This window comes from Saimiri boliviensis, chromosome 1 (assembly GCF_048565385.1).
Source record: "Saimiri boliviensis isolate mSaiBol1 chromosome 1, mSaiBol1.pri, whole genome shotgun sequence".
Classification (NCBI taxonomy): domain Eukaryota; kingdom Metazoa; phylum Chordata; class Mammalia; order Primates; family Cebidae; genus Saimiri; species Saimiri boliviensis.
Window position 1 is genome coordinate 154,841,103 of NC_133449.1, and position 17,825 is coordinate 154,858,927.

The following is a 17,825-nucleotide window of genomic DNA, read 5'->3' on the forward strand; positions in this document are numbered from 1 at the left end:
GCCAGGTAGCTCCAAAACATAAAGATAGAAAAAGCTCTAGCCACAATACTCTGAGCCAGACTCCCACTCAATCAGGCAAATAAAGTTTCTCTTGCGCCCCATGGGAACTCTACAATGACAATTGATAGGGTTCTACTCTACATTCTTGAAAATATTTATTGTCCATGTATGGCCTAGGGCCTCTGGTAGCCCATAATAAGCCTTTATTGATTCATTTAACAAGTAAGGAGCAACTGCTATTTAGAAGCTCCACCTCCAGTTCCTTCGTATGAAAACTATTTTCATTCCGTATATCACTGCCTAAAATCTTTTTACCTTTGTTCATTTTGTCTCTCCCAACAAAATATATGTTCCATGAAAACACGGACCTGGTTTTGCCTAACACTGTTTCCCCTGTGCTAAACACAATGGCTGATACACAGGAGATACTGGGCAAATAAATATTCACTGGATGACTGGATAATGATGAGGCAAAGTCACTGTAAGGACTTCTCATTCCACTCTAGGATTTTAGAAATGGAAGAGTTTTTTTATGTCCTTGTGTTTTGATACAATTAGGCCTGACTTTTCTCTCACACAGAAATCTTTTTTTTTTCTCCCATACCAGGCATTTTATCATTTGGATCTCAAGCAAGTACCTCTCTTTCCGGTCTTTACAAGGGGAATTTGGTCACCCACACGTTGGAGGTCAAGGTCCAAGATGTCATGGGTGAGGCCGCAGAATTTAACATGCTGGAAAAGTTTTAATACCTCTTTCTGAAGATGGCTGGGACGTGTCATTGAATTAAAATACATTTAATGGCACTTACTCTATACTAAGGATCTGGGAAGCCTAGTAAGAAAAAAGCACCTTCAAACAGAATAGCACCACTCACTGGCTTACTGTATTGGGTGTGCATAAAGGATTTTGTCTGAGGAGGAAAAGGGAGCTTCTCAGATTTTAAGAAAAAAGGAAAGGAAGAAAAACAGGAAAACCACTCTCCTAGATAATATTTAAGTTCATCTCTGACCTTCTTCAGTCTCTCATTTCTGCTGAAGGACTCCACACTCCCTTTTCCCTATACCTCTCACATTTGTAAAATAAACACATTAACAATGGAGCTCTGAGTCTTACATAAATCTGTAAGCTGTCCAGTTAGCTTTCCATTTGGTAAATGGCAAGGTAACAATATATTATACAGATTTCCATGCTTTCAAATCTTTTTCAATCTTTTTAATGGCCTTTTAAATTTTGCGTGAGAGACTAAATTTCCTCTGAATTAGCATTTGAGAAAACCGGAATGCTGATGTTGGTCCAAAATCATATAGTGTGCTATGGCTAAACTGAGGCCAGACCCAATTCCTAATCTTGGGTTCTTTGCACTGGTTGAGGGTGGCAAAATAAATGATATTCAGGCCAATACTCTTCTCTCAAACCCATGGCAGGCATTACTAATCAATCACTGTCCTCCTTCCCACTGCGCCTAGAGGCAACTTTATTTAGAAGCCCTTTCCACACTGTTCCAGGTAGCCACTACTAATCAGTCTCAGGTTGAAATCTAAGACTAAAAACCTATTGGCCTTCCCTGCACTAACCAAGTTCTCTCTGTAAATTAGGAAGCCTGTGGTGCTGAGCAATACAGAAGCTGCTACTTATAGAAGGAAGAGGAATACATGGAAGGTGAGTTAGTAGGACAGAGACAGGGTAAATTTTGAATTTTTACAATCTATAGTTTCTGAACATCTTAAGACCTGGGTTTAATTTTGCCCTAGATGCTGTAGGAAGTAGGGATGAATCACTGTCACTACCATGAAATATTTAACTGTTACATGCAAATGGTTGTTAATTACATTCTCTGTCTCCATTAAAGAGGTAAATGACTATTTCAACTTCTCCCTGGGTGACCAGTGTGTACATATTCTATCCCTAATTCCTCCATGAAGACATTTAAATGGTGCTTTTAACAACCAACCCAGCTTTAAATGCAGCGGCTTTAGAGGTGATGTGCTAACTCTGAAATAGTATCTTACATAAACCCAAATGATCCTCAGTTATGGGAAAACAAATGTATGCACATCTCTTAGAATCTTTTTTTTTTTTGGTGATTCATTCTCATTCTTAATTGAGCAAAAATGCTAAATAATAAAAAGTTGATACCTTACCTAAAATGGTGAGTCAGCAACACCAACAGATTATTTCTTAGGCTGCATCTTTCATATTTTCTCCCAGCAAATAACTTTAAAAACATGCCCCTCAAATTAGCACTTAGCAGAACTAAAAAACTATTATCTGCTGGATAACTGGAACAAAAATAGAAATGTAAGTATGTTCAAAAATTGATGACTTTCCCAGGATTCCAACCTCAACAAAAGGGTTGACATCATCTGTGTCTGAGAACACCCCCCTTTTGAGTTCTGCAAAGAGATTCCAAAAGAACTTTCTGTAAACTGGAGATAAACATTTTCCCCAGCACTGCCTTAATTGCTGTGCCTAAACTGAGCAGATGGGGCACCGGGGTGGGTCTACCTCTTGAGATCGCTGAGCATTTTCCTATTTAATTGTACTCTGAAAGCAGATTGTTCTGCTCAGGCACCTGTGACCAGTAGGATTTGGGAATGTGCCCATCTTGTTTGATGGAGGTCATCCAACTTGGAGGTCACTCACTTCAGCTTTTATCATGACCTCCTTCCTCCAAATTATCCTTGAAGGTGGACACCTGGTATATCCCGGACATCAACAGGCCTTGGCATTTTGACCCTTTTGGCCAGTCCTCAATCTCAAGTCTCTCTAAATTAGCCATTAATAGCTACCATTTATTAAGTACTATCATATGCTGAGCACTGTCCTAGGAGCTTTATGAATAGCATCACACAAGAACCCTAAGTAAGAGATAAGTACTAAAGTCATTTGTACTTTACAAATGAGGAAACTGAGGCTGAGAAAAATTAAATGATTGCTCCCAGGTCCCCAGCCAGTAAGTGGCAAAGCCCTGATTAAAAGCCAGGATCCAGAGTCTTTGCACTAAGTTCAATGCAAACTTGCCACAGAGCCAACGACATTTCATTCAGACACTCAAGGAAATGATAGACATAGTAGATTCTTTTGTGATCCCAAGGTAGGTCATAGGAACCAGAACCCCTTTTCCTTAAAGCCAGCCATAAAACCTAAAAGTATTATTCTAACTTTCCCCCACTTCCCTGTGTGAAACCTGGCCATAACTAAATAATCTGACCTATTTTGTTTGTCAGTGAATCGTAAGGCCGCCATTCCACAGAGGGTCCTGCCCCACATCCAGAAGGAAGGGATGCTGCTGAGACGGACCAAGAAGAATCAAGACAGGCCTTGATGAGTTTCACCGCTCAGTCGTGCCCTTTTTGTCCAATCCTATTTCCACATGCTGTGTTGAACCTTTGTTGAACCTAAGCATAAAAATGGATAGTTTCCCCTGCATCTTTGGGACTTGATTCTGAACGCTCTCTTGCACACACGTTAAATAAATTTGGATGCCTTTTCTCTAACTAATCTGCCTCATGTCAGTGATTTTCACCAACTCTTCAAGGGCCCTTGGCCCCTGCATACCCTAAAGGGTTCAGGTTTCATCTTAGAAACAGGAAGCTGGATTCCAGAGGATCCCAAGGGTTTGAAGAAATCAAAATATTTTGGGGAACAGGATCCTATGTCTCCAGATTAAAGAGAAAATGTTTGGCTGAGACCTGACAAGGCAAGAAAACTTCTTAAGTGAAGGAGGCTTTTGTGAAAGAAAATATTCTTCAAAAATCAAGTGAATAAAAGCTGGCATTCACAGGATGTTTTACTCTCTATGACTCTACACTGTTCAAGGCTACACGCCTTTGTGGAGTGGGTTTTACACATGCACATGCTACAGAATACTTTTTTTAATGTTTTCTACCCAGAAAAGTTGCCCACTGAAATTCCCAGCTGCTTACAATTACGTTTTTGGCAAGATATCCACACATACTTTTTCTTTTTCTTTTTTTTGAGACTCAGTCTTGCTCTGTCGCCAGGCTGGAGTACAGTGGCGCGATCTCCGCTCACTGCAACCTCCACCTTCTGGGTTCAAGCAATTCTCCTGCCTCAGCCTCCTGGGTAGCTGGGACTACAGGCAAATGCCACCACGCCCAGCTAATTAATTTTTGGATCTTTAGTAGAGATGGGATTTCACCATGTTGGCCAGGATGGTCTCAATCTCTTGACTTCGTGATCTGCCCACCTCAGCCTCCCAAAGTGCTGGGATTACAGGCTTTAGCCACCATTCCCAGCCTATCCACACATACTTTTTCTTTTCATCCGTAAGCCAGCAAATGTCTTCTATGTGTTAAGCACTGTGGTAGGCCCTAAGAATACAGAGTTGAATCAGATCAGTCCTTGTCCCTGAGAATTAAAAGCCAAGAGGAATACAAAGTGCAATGAGAACACTGAAGGTGAGGAGCTGCCTGGAGAAACCCAGAAAGGCAAGCAACATTTAAACAAACCTCAAAGGAACCATAAAACAAGTTGATTCTCAGCTAATAAGTCATTGACCTCATCATTTTACATGTTACAGATGCCTGCATCCATTTCTCCCATCCTAATAACACTCTAATTCTTTCCTTTTAGGAATTTACCACTGTATCAATGTGTATAATCATGGGGGGATAATTCCAGGTACCTACCCCCAAGTAGAAAAGCTGAAGTCACCAGAGCCTTCCTGTCCACACTCACAAACCACACTCACAACCAGGGTTGATAGCCAGGTTGGTATACACATGCAGCCTAGGCTCAGCTAGTCGTCTTTTGGGACTTTGAGTCTAGAACGAATGCAGGGAGAGAAGGAAGAGTATGTGGGAGACCAACCAGCAGACAAGCTAGACTCTTACTGCCGTGAGGCCATGGCAGGGATCCCTGCTGCTCAGTCCTCCCAAGTTCTGTTAGGTTCTTGCTGCTTCTCAAACGTGGTCCTCCAATGCGCCTCATACTCAGAGAGCCTCTCATAGTTTCCCCTGTGGGATCCAGCTCCCCTAACCTTCCAATAAATTTCCATTGACTTATGTAGCCAGTGATTTTACAAACCAAGGAATCTATCTGATTTATTGCAGCTGGACATTCTATGGCAGGTTATAGAGCCCACCAAAGCTTCCATAATCCAAGTCCCAGCCTCCTTGCCAAAAACCACCAATCATTTTTTCTTTCTACTCCTATCTTCACACTCCTCTTATCTTCTGTTTTTCCTCTCGTGTTAGTCCATTCTTGCACTGCTACTAAGAAATACCTGCGACTTGGTAATTTATAAAGAAAGCAGGTTGGCTTTATATAATCGGCTCACGGTTCCACCAGCTATACAGGAAGTATGTCTGGGGAGGCCTCAGGAAACTTTCAGTCATGGCAGAAGGGGAAGAAGGCACAGCTTACATGGCTGGAGCAGGAAGCAGACAGTGAAAAGGGAAGTGCTACACATTTTTAAACAACCAGCTCTCCTGAGAACTCACTATCAGGAGAACAGCAAGGAGGCAATCCACCCCCATGATGCAATCACCTCCCACCAGGCCCCTTGTCCAGCATTGGGGATTACAATTCAACATGGTATTTGGAGGGGTGATATCCAAACCATATCACCCCTCAAGTGTTCAGCAGTTCAATTTACCCTTTGAAAATTTACAGCCTCAAAACCAAAGAAGTTAGTTTATGTGGAAATTTTTAGCAATCTCTAGGCACTATATAATGATGGGATACTCACCCACCGTCCCAATCCCTTGAAAAACATTAAATGCAATGTTTCAGGTTTGACCACATATAGATCACTGAGCTGGAAAATGATGTTAGGCCTCAAGTATCCTTGCTTCAGTTTTATGGGTAATTAAGCTGAAAGTGCTTGAGAAATCAAATGTATAGAATACAATGTTCATCTTCATAACATGTTCAGGATGGTGTTGGGGTGTTACTGTCCAGACCAAGAGCTGCTGGAGCTTCATGTTGTCTCCATGAGCAAAATGAATAGGCCAACAGCAGAGAGATATAATTAAGATTAATAAGCAACTACTATGACTACTGTTTATCAAGTGTGCCAAGGGAGCTGGGACCAAATCTACTTTGTTCATTGCCAAATCCCCAAAGCCTAACACCCTGGAGCAAATGTTCTGCACATATGTTTTGTTTTGTTTTGTTTTTTTCTTGTGAGATGGAATCTCACTCTGTCACCCAGGCTGGAGTCCAGTGGCGTGAATCTTGACTCACTGCAACCTCCACTTCCCGGGTTCAAGTGATTCTCCTGGCTAAAGCCTTCCGAGTAGCTGAGATTACAGGCACCTGCCACAATGCCTGGCTAATTTTTGTATTTTTAGTAGAGAAGGGGTTTCAATATGTTGGCCATACTGGTCTCGAATTCCTGACCTCAGGTGATCCTCTGGCCTCAGCCTCCCAAAATGCTGGGATTATAGGCGTGAGGCACTGCACCCAGCTGTACATATGTTTTTAATCAATGAATGTCAGGCATAGGACTAAGCACTTTATCTACCTCATTTCATTTAATCCTCTCCACACTGTGGCAGGCGTCATTCTCATCTATAGCAGATGTGACAAGGGAAGCCCTGAGAGATTCAGCAATGAGGACACAGTGGAGGTGGAACTTGAATTCGGGCTCAAATGACTTCAAGGCTCATGTTGTTAAGCATGATGCTACACGACCTCCCTCTACACTGCCTAAGCACCACCACCAAGGAGCCCACCACCTAGTGAAGGAGGCAGATATGGACAGAATTAATATTGCAGGAAGTCGAACAGGACAGGGCTAAGGAATGAGGCCATATGCCCACTGCCACTACCTTAGTTGGCAAGTTTTTTATGACTGACTGATAACATCACCTCCTCACTGATTTTCATTTTCTAGGTCTACTCACCTAAAATCCACTTACCACACTGTGGGTAATGGTATCTTCCTACCACACAATTAGGTCACAGCATTTTCCTACCTAAAGTGTTTCCATGGTTCTGCCATTGCCCTCAGGGTACAGTCAACAGACTTACGACTCAAAGCGTGGCCCCTGACCACCAGCAAACTCCTCACCTGGGAGCTCATTACACACGCAGGATCTTAGCCCCCACCCAGACCTACATCCAAATCTGCATTTTAACAAGACCTATGGGTAATTTATAAGATCTTTTAAGTTGCAGAAACATGCTACTAAAGTCCTTAATGAATCCTTCAGAGTCATTACAAACCGGCTCCCTCTACAGCCCAGTCTTCTCTGCTGACCCCTCACACTCCAGCCACTGTAAACATCTCCCTAACGAACACCTGCCACATACATCTTGTATGTCCCTTATTACAAAGCTTTACATGTGCTATTTTGGCCTCTCTACCCTGCCCCTCCTCTCTTTGGCTACACCTTCCTCATTCCTTAGGACTTAGCTTAAGCATGGCTCATTTCTAGAAATTTTCCCTGACCATCCCCTCTGCCCCCAGCCCCAGCAATGTTCGATGCCCCTTACTATGTGTGCTCAGAAACCAATGTCACACCCATTTGCAGTTGGGTGTTCAACTCTATCTTCCATAAAATGAGTGAGGAAAGGGATTGTGTCTTCCTTATTCCCATTCTATCCCCAGTGCCTAGAGCAGTGCCTGACATGAAATATTTCATAAAACCAACACTCTAATAAAAAGCAATGTTCAACTTCCTACTCATACTGTCATCCAGCCCACATGGCTACCTCTAATCCCCCAAATTAAAAAAATAAAGTACATGAAACCTATTTAAATAGCATTTCTCTTGCTATTGGCTTTTGCAAAGAATCAATAATCTGGTGACTGATATCTGATGCCAGCACACACACTCATGTATGCTCACCTACACAGAATGACACCAATTATTTATTCTGATAAAGAGAAAAGAAACTTGTGCACTCAAGTCAAAAGGGCTAGGTGAAGGAGCATTAGAAAAGAAAATTAAGTTGCTGAACATGTGCTGAGTCATGAAGCTATTGTGGGAAGGCCTCTGAATCTTCAAGTAAGGGCTGGAAAGGAAGAAAATATTGAGTAATTTCAGCACTTTGGGAGGCTGAGGTGGAGGTCAGGAGTTTGAGAACAGCCTGGCCAACTGGTGAAACCCTGTCTCTACTAAAAAATACAAAAATTAGCCAAGCATTGTGATACACACCTATAATCCCAGCTACTCAGGAGGCTGAGCCAGGAGGATCACTTGAACCCTAGAGGTGGAGGTTGCAATGAGCTGAGATCGTGCCACTGCACTCCAGCTTGGGCAACAGTGAGAGACTCTGTCTCAAAAAAAAAAAAAAAAAGAAATATTGAACAGGCAGGGTACCAAAAAAAAAAAAGTGTTATGGGGTTTATGTGATGCCATTGGTTTCTAATTTTCTTAAGAGTTTAGTTGGACTCCAGGGAATAAGTAAAAATTTAGAGACTTCTTTTAAAACTTGTGACAAAACCAGGCTGAGAGAGGTTACATTAAAATGGCAGAGCATGCAAGTTTCTCTACATCCGTGGTGACAATCTAAATCATCTCTTTTTCCCAATTCAAATAAGATCCTGTTTTTACAACATTTTATACAAATCTATACCCAAATCCAATAATTAAATTAGATTGTTGTCCAACCCCCTAGGAAGGATCACCAAGGTGGTATGAGAGATTATTACTTTTGGCAACTTCTAAGACATCAGCCCTCATCTTCAGCCAAGTCTGATACTGTCTATCTATTATCCCTCCCTGCTCTGGGAGGGACAGTAAGCACATAGCCCGAATATTCTAAGTCCCTGACCTCTATGGCAGGTACCCCAAGTGCCATTATTATCACCCAATAAATAATTGGTGTCATTCTGTGTAGGTGAGCAAACATGAGTGTGTGTGCTGGCATCAGATATCAGTCACCGGATTATTGATTCTTTGCAAAAGTCAATAGCAAGAGAAATGCTATTTAAATAGGTTTCATGTACTTTTTGTTTCTAATTTGGGTGATAGAGATAGAAATGTGGGCTACCAAGAAGCAGCCTCCAAAACCTTATTAACATCATATTCTAAGCAGCCGCCATTAATGGATCAGAACGCGCATCCAAAATGAACCTTCTTTGCCTTTGCTGATTTGGAGCAGGATGTCCTTCTTCAGCATGAAGCTGATTTTCTCCCTTCCTCTCCCACAGCACATTTGACTCAACCTTCATGATCTATCAACCAAAGATTTTGATTTGAATCAAAGCCCCCTTTCCATGCATATCTTGAACATAAAGGTCTTCCCTGAATCAAGTCCAATGTTAATCCATTTAATGCCTTCCTTTTTATAGTGCTTTTAACTTTTCGAAAGCATTCGAAATTACATTACTATTTCATTTGCAGAAAATCCCTGTGAGCTAAGTTAAGCAAGCAGTATTATCTCCAAGAGAACTAAGGCCCAGAGAATCTAAATCAATCACAGAAAATCATGCCATGAATTAAAGGGAAAATGGGTTGAACATCCAGGGTGCCCAGCAGCCATTTTCCACTCTTCACATGATGTCACTTTGCCTTAAATTTATCTAGATCTCCCGGGGGGTTGAGGGGAGCTGCTTCCTCCTCTCAGGTTACTCTTTTCCACTTGAGCATAAACTCCATACACACACACACACACACACACACACACACACACACGCAGACAGACATGTGCACACAGAGAAACTTGCACACAGAAAGATACTTTCATAGAAAGGAATATACCCACATGCCAAAACACACAGAGAGACAGGCTTACAAATCCCCCGAGAGAGGAAACAGAGACATGGAAAACATTCAAAAAGACACACATAAGTTATTTCACATTGCATGCCTCTATCAAACATCTCATGTACCCCACAAGTATATACACACCTACTATATGCCCATGAAAGAGCTCAACTGGAATCTATAGAATAAGTAAAAAATTAGATAATTCACAAAAATTAAAAATAAAAATAAATGTTATAAGATACACAGACACAAACATAGACACACACACAGACATATATGCCCACAGCAATCATGTAGAGACATACAAACACAGACACGTGTAGAAACACATAGAGGTACAACAGATGAAGATACAGAGACACACTCAGAAAGACACACACACACAGTAAGACTTATAAACAGACTTTCTAACAACTTTGATTTCATCTGCCCACTGTGGAATACGACATTTTTCCTGTGGGACACTTCCAGCATGAGTCATGAAAAATATCCCTAAGTTTGTTTTGTAAAGAACAGGCCACCCTGTGTGAGCTCAGTGATAAGAGCATGTTAGATGGGAGATTACGGCTCTCAGCAGAACCCGCATGTGCAGCACTCATCCACTTAGTAATCAATCATTCATAACCTAGCTTGTGCTGAGATATTCTCAGAGGCTGTTCTGCTTATTATGAGGAATCAGGGCTGCATTGTAGCTGTCACATTGGGTTTTGATGACCCCATGTGGGGGTCGAATCCCTATTGTAACTGTCACATTTGCTTTAAGAACACGCTATTTGTGCATCACCTGATTTCCCAGGAACGGGAGTTCTCAGCACTAAAAATTGTAATAGATCTCTGCGAAGAGGCAAGGGAAGAAAAGGAACAAATATGGGTGGCAAAGCACAAGCATGAAAAAGAATTTAAACTATGGGCTTATCGAGGGCCCTAGCCTATGGACACAATGAAAGCCATCTTTATCATCTTTCTTAAACACTTCCTAATTAGTCCAGACTCTCCTTATAGGAAGTTTATGCAGACACTGTAAGTCACCTCCCCAAATCCATTCTCTTGAGGCTCTTCCACTGTGGCAGAGCCCTAATTTCTGAAGAGTATTTGCCCATTTCATGGGATCTTATGCTTAAGGAAAGCCATCCTATCTTCAGCCCAAGGGGAGTGGATCTTGATTAGGCTAAGCTGAACAGGGCAAGTTACACTCTTTTTGCCAGTTTGGGAAAGGACAGAGAGCCTAGTTCTCACCCAGGAGATGTGAGGAAAAGCCTGCTGGTGGAACTGCAGGGAAATGTTTTCCTTCTCCACCCCTGGATTTTAATGTGTGAGACTGTGACACACAGAGCATAGAGTTGCTGTGGCCCTCTTTTTTTGTTGTTGTTTAGACAGGCTCTTGCTTTATCACCCAGGCTGGAGTGTGGTAGCATGGTCACAGCTTACTGCAGCCGCTCAAATGATCCTCTCACCTCAACCTCCCAAGTAGCTGGGAATACAAGTGTGTGCCACCATGCCCAGCTAATTTTTTGTATTTTTTTTGTGGAGGTGGGGTTTTACCATGTTACCCAAGTTAGTGCAGGATTCTTAACAATTGTGAGAAAAAAAAAAAAAAAAACTAGCTCCCAAGATGAGCATGGAGTGGTAATTTCTTTTTAATGGCTGCAAATTCTTTGACAGTCCTCCCACAATAGATAAAATCTAGGTCCCCTCCCCTCAAATCTGGTAGGGCTTTTGACTACCTCTGCCAATAGAATATGACAGAAGTGGTCTAAGTCATAAAAGGTGGTTCTGTGCCTGCCTGATTCTCTCAGAGCTCTTTCTGCTGGCATGCTCCATCTGAGGAAAGCTATCTGCCATGTAAGACGTCTGACTACCCTGACGCCACCACTCTGGAGAAACCTAGTGTAGGCATCCTGGCTGACAGTGCCAGCATCACAGGGTTTCAGATGCATGAGTGAAGCAGCTGGAAGTGAATCTTCCAGCCCCAGCTGTCCCAGTCCCCGCCATTTAAGTCATCTTCAGTGGTCAGATCACACATAGCCTCTCAAGACACCTCCCACAGAGGGCCCAGAAACGTGAAACAGGAACCAACCATCTCTGCTGTACCCTGACAGAAGTCTTGACCAACAAAATCCATGAGCATAATAACAAGTAGATTTACCTACCACTGTGTTTAGGGGTGATTTGTTTGGGCAGCAAAAGAAACTGGGATAAATGGCAAAGTAAAAAGATGGAAAAATCTGCTCCTGAGGCAGCACTGAGTGGCTAAATTAACCAACCCTGGAGCTGCCTCATGTCTGGGCTTCTGGTTCTATGAACTAATTCATTCCTCTAGTGTTCAACTTCTTTTGAAATGGTATCATAATCAACTAGGGCTGTCATAACAAAGTACTACAGACTAGGTATCTTAAACAACAGAAATGAATGTTCCCACAGTTCTGCAGGTTAGAAATTCAACATCAAGGCATTTCTCCTGAGGCCTCTCTCCTTGGCTTGCAGATAGCCACCATCTTGCTGAGACCAGCAAGCTGGAGAAGCCAAGTGTAGGTGTTCCGGCTGACAGTCCTAGCTAAGCCCAGCCTTCCAACATCATAGGGTTCTAGACTCATGAGAGAGAAGAAGCTGAAAGTGGATCTTCCAGCCCCAGCTGTCCCGGTTCCAGCCATCTGAGTCCCCACATGGTCTTTCCACCATGCACACATCCCTATGTCTCTCCTATGTGTCCAAATATCCTCTTCTTATAAGGACATCAGTTGTCATGGATTAAGCCCCACCCTAACAGTTTCATTTTAACTCAATCACCTCTTTAAAGGTCCTGTCTCTAAATACTGTCACATTCTGAACTAGTGGGAGTTAGCGCTTCAACATAGGAATTGGGAGGGGTGGGGGACACGACTCAGACCATAACACATGGAATAACACACAGGTTCCCTGTTACCAAAATCATCCTTAAAAGTACAATGAGAGACAGATCCAAGATAGCTGAATAGGAACAGTTCTGGAGTGCAGGTCCCAGCAAAAACACAGAGGGTAAGTGATCATTGCATTTCCAAACCAGTTTTTACTGCCCACAGACCAGGAGATTCCTGGGAGAAAAAGTGTCACGAGTCTCCAGCATGGCTGTTTCAGGCAGTGCAGCGTCACCACACAAAAACTCACACAAATCTGGGTGGCCATTTCAAATGGCACTTGGAAAGCCTGGGAGACAGAGTGACCCATTCAACTGAAAAAAAGCTGAAACAGAGAGCCAGGTGATCGGCTCAGTGGGTCCTACCCCCACAAAGACCAGCAATCTGAAATGCTATGGATTGAGAGTTTCACAGCAAGCAAGCACACCTGGACCAGGGACGATCCTGCTCTTTGGAGGAGAAGGGCATCTGCCATTACCAAGGCACTCCACCACTACCAAGGCAGTCCACCATTACTGAGGCAGTCCACAATTATCAAGGCAGTCTGCCACTACAGAGGCAATCTGCCATTACTGAGGCAGTCCACCATTACAGAGACAGTCCACCATAAAAGAGACAGTCCACCATTACTGATGCAGACCACCATTACCAAGTCAGTTCTAACTAAACCTCTATAAACAAAACCACAAGGAAGTTCACATAGCAGCTGGGCAGAGACCATGGCAGCTCAGCAATGCCTCTGTAGCAGAATGCCTCTGCTGGCAGACTGTGACTAGGCTACCTCCTTGCTGGGCAGAGCAGCTCTAAAAAAGGGGGCAGCATGTCAGGAACTTACAAATAAAGCCCCACCTCCCAGGACAGAGCACCTGGGGAAAAAAAAAAAAAAGGTGGTTACGAGTTCTGCTGTAGCAGACTTAAACGTACCTGCCCAGCATCTCTGAACAGAACAACTGAGCTCACAGCTCAGCACGTGAGCTCCCATAAGGGATGGACTTTCTCCTCAAGCAGCTCCCTTACCCCTATATATCCAAAGATTTACCTCATAAAGGAGAGCTCAGGCTGACATCTGGCAGGTATCCTTCTGGGAAAAAGATAACAGAAGAAGACACTGGCAGCAACTCTTACTGTTCTGCAGCCACTGCAAGTGAGCCCCGGGTACACAGGGTCTGGAGTGGACCTCCAGCATTCCTACAGTAGAGGGGCCTAACTGTTAGAAGGAAAACTAAAAAACAGAAAAAAAAATCTTCATCATCAACAAAAAGGACATCCACTCAGAGACTCCATCTGAAAGTCACCAACTACAAAGACCACAGGTAGATAAATCCACAAAGATGGGAAGAAACCAGTGCAAAAATGATGAAAACACCCAAAACCAGAACACCTCTCCTCCTCCAAAGGATCACAACTCCTCACCAGCAAGGGAACAAGGCTGAATGGAGAAAGAATCTGATGAATTGACAGAAACAGGCTTCAGAAGGTGCATAACAACAAACTTCTCTGAGCTAAAAGAACATGTTCTAACTCAATGCAAACAAACTAAGAAACTTGAAAAAAGGTTTGATGAAATGCTAATGAGAATAAACTGCTTAGAGAGGAATACAAATGAATTTATGGAGCTGAAAAATACAGCAAGAGAACTTCACGAAGCATACACAAGTTTCAATAGCTGAATCAACCAAGCAGAAGAAAGGATATCAGAGATTGAAGATCAACTCAATGAAATAAAATGAGAAGGCAAGGTTAGAGGGAAAAAAAAGTGAAAAGAAATGAACAAAGCCTCCAAGAAATATGGGATTATGTGAAAAGACCTAACCAACATTTGATAGGTGTACCTGAATGTGACAGAGAAAATGAATCCACAGTGGAAAACACTCTTCAGGATATAATCCAGGAAAACTTCCCAAACCTAGCAAGCCAGGCCAATATTCAAGTCCAGGAAATACAGAGACCACTACCAAGATATTCCTCAACAAGAGAAACCCTAAGGCACATAATCATCAGATTGACCAGGGCTGAAATGAAGGAAAAAATGCTAAGGGCAGCCAGAGAGAAAGGTCAGGTTATCCACAAAGGGAAGCCCATCAGACTCACAGCAGATATCTCAGTAGAAACCCTACAAACCAGAAGAGAGTGGGGGCCAATATTCAGCATCCTTAAAGAAAAGAATTTTCAACCCAGAATTTCATATCCAGTCAAACTAAGCTTCATAAGCAAAGGAGAAATAAAATCCTTTACAAACAAACAATTGCTCAGAGATTTCATCACCACCAGGCTTACCTTACAAGAGCCACACAGAAAGGAACAACCAGAACCAGCCATTCCAGAAACATACCAAATGGTAAAACGAATCAACACAATGAAGAAACTGCATCAACTAATGGGCAAAACAACCTAGCATCAAAATGGCAGGATCAAATTCACACATAACAATATAAACCTGAAATGTAAATGGGATAAATGCTCCAATCAAAAGTCACAGTCTGGCAAATTGGATAAAAAGTCAAAGCCCATCTGTATGCTAAATCCAGGAAACCCATTGCACATGCAAGGATACACATTGGCTCAAAATAAACGAATGGAGGAAGGTTTACCAAGCAAATGGAGAGCAAAAAAAAGCAGGAGTTGCAATCCTAATAACTGATAAAATAAACTTTAAAGTACAAAGATCAAAAGAGACAAAGAAGAGCATTACATAATGGTAAAAGGATCAATGCAACAAGAAGAGCTAATGATCTTAATATATACCTACCCAATATAGGAGCACCCAGAAACATAAAGCAAGTTCTTAACGACCTACAAGGAGACTTAGACTCCCACACAATAATAGCAAAAGACTTTAATACTCCACTGTCAATATTAGACAGATCAACAAAACAGAAAATTAAAAAGAATATCCAGGACATGAACTGAGATCTGGAACAAACAAACCTAACAGATATTTACAGAACTCTCCACCCCAAATCCACAGAATATAGATTCTTTTCAGCACTACATCACACCTACCTAAAATTGACCACATAATTGGAAGTAAATCACTCCTCAGCAAATGCAAAAGAACGGAAATCATAACAAAGTCTCTCAGACCACAGTGCAATCAAATTCGAAATCAGGACTAAGAAAAGCACTCAAAACTGCACAATCACATAGAAACTGAACAACTGGCTGTTGAATGTTGACTGGATAAACAATGAAATGAAGGCAGAAATAAAGATGTGCTTCAAAACCAATGAGAACGAAGACACAATATACCAGAATCTCTGGAACACATTTAAAGCAGTGTCTAGAGGAAAATTTATAGCAATAAATGCTCACATGAGAAGCAAGGAAAGATCTAAAATTGGCACCCTATCATCAAAATTGAAAGAGCTAGAGGAGCAAGATGAAAAAAACTCAAAACCTAGCAGAAGACAAGAAATAACTAAGATCAGAGCAGAACTGAAGGAGATAGACACACAAAAAAAACCTTCAAAAAATTAGTAAATCCAGGAGCTGGTTTTTGGAAAAGATCAACAAAATAGAAAGACCATTAGCCAGATTAATTAAAAAAAGTGGGGGGGGGGGAGAAGAATCAAATAGATGCAATAAAAAATGATAAAGGAGATATGACCACTGATTCCACAGAAATACAAACTACCATCAGAGATTACTACAAACAACTATATAAATATAAAACGGTAACCTGGAAGAAATGGATAAATTTCTGGACACTTGCATCTTCCCAAGCCTAAATCTGGAAGAACTTGAAACCCTGAATAGACCAATAACAAGGGCTGAAATTGAGGCAGCAATTAATAGCCTACCAACCAAAAAAAAGCCCAGGTCCAGTTGGGTTCACAGCCAAATTCTACCAGACATACAAAGAAGAGCTGGTACCACTCCTTCTGAAACTGTTCCAAACAATCCAAAAAGAGGGACTCTTTCCCAAATCATTTTATGAGACCAGTATCATTCTGATACCAAAACCTGGCAGAGACTCAGCAAGAAAAGAAAACTTGAGGCCAATATCCATGATGAACATAGATGCAAAAATCTTCAGTAAAACACTGGCAAACTGATTGCAACAGCACATCAAAAAGCTTATCCATCACGATCAAGTAGGCTTCATCTCAGTGATGTAAGACTGGTTCAGCACACGCAAGTCTATAAACGTAATCCATCACAAAAACAGAACCAAAGATAAAAACCACATGATTATCTCAATAGATGCAGAGAAGTCTTTCAACAAAATTCAACAGTCCTTTATGCTAAAAACTCTCAAGAAACTAGGTATAGATGGAATATATCTCAAAATAACCAAAAGCTATTTACGACAAACACACAGCCAGTATCATACTGAATGGGCAAAAACTGGAAGCATTCCCTTTGAAATCTGGCACTAGACAAGGATGCCCTCTCTCACAACTCCTATTCAATATATTATTGGAAGTTCTAGCCAGAATAATCAGGCAAGAAAAAGAAATAAAGGGTTTTGAATTAGGAAAGGAGGAAGTCAAGTTGTCTCTATTTACAGACGACATGATTGTATATTTAGAAGACCCCATTGTCTCAGCCCAAAATTTCCTGAAACTGATAAGCAACTTCAGCAAAGACTCAGGATACAAAAATCGATGTGCAGAAATCACAAGCGTTCCTATACACCAATAACAGACTTAAAGAGAGCCAAATCAAGAACAAACTGCCATTCACAATGGCTACAAAGAGAATAAAATATCTAGGAATACAACTAACAAAGGATGTAAAGGACCTCTTCAAGGAGAACTACAAACCACTGCTCAAGGAAATAAGAGAGAACACAAACAGATGGAGAAACATTCCATGCTCATGGTTAGGAAGAATCAATATCATAAAAATGGCCATACTGCCCAAAGTAATTTAGAGATTCAATGCTATCCCCATCAAGCTACTTATGATCCTCTTCAAAGAACTGGAAAAAAAACCACCTTAAACTTCACATGGAATCAAAAGAGAGCCCGCATAGCCAAGACAAAAAGAACAAAGCTGGAGGCATCACACTACCTGACTTCAAACTATACTACAAGGCTACAGTAATCAAAACAGCATGGTACTGGTACCAAAACAGAGATATAGACCAATGGAACACAACAGAGGCCTTTGAGGCAATGCCACTCATCTACAACCATCTGATCTTTGACAAACCTGACAAAAACCAGCAATGGGGACAGGAGTCCCTGTTTAATAAATGGTGCTGGGAAATCTGGCTAGCCATGTGCAGAAATCAGAAAC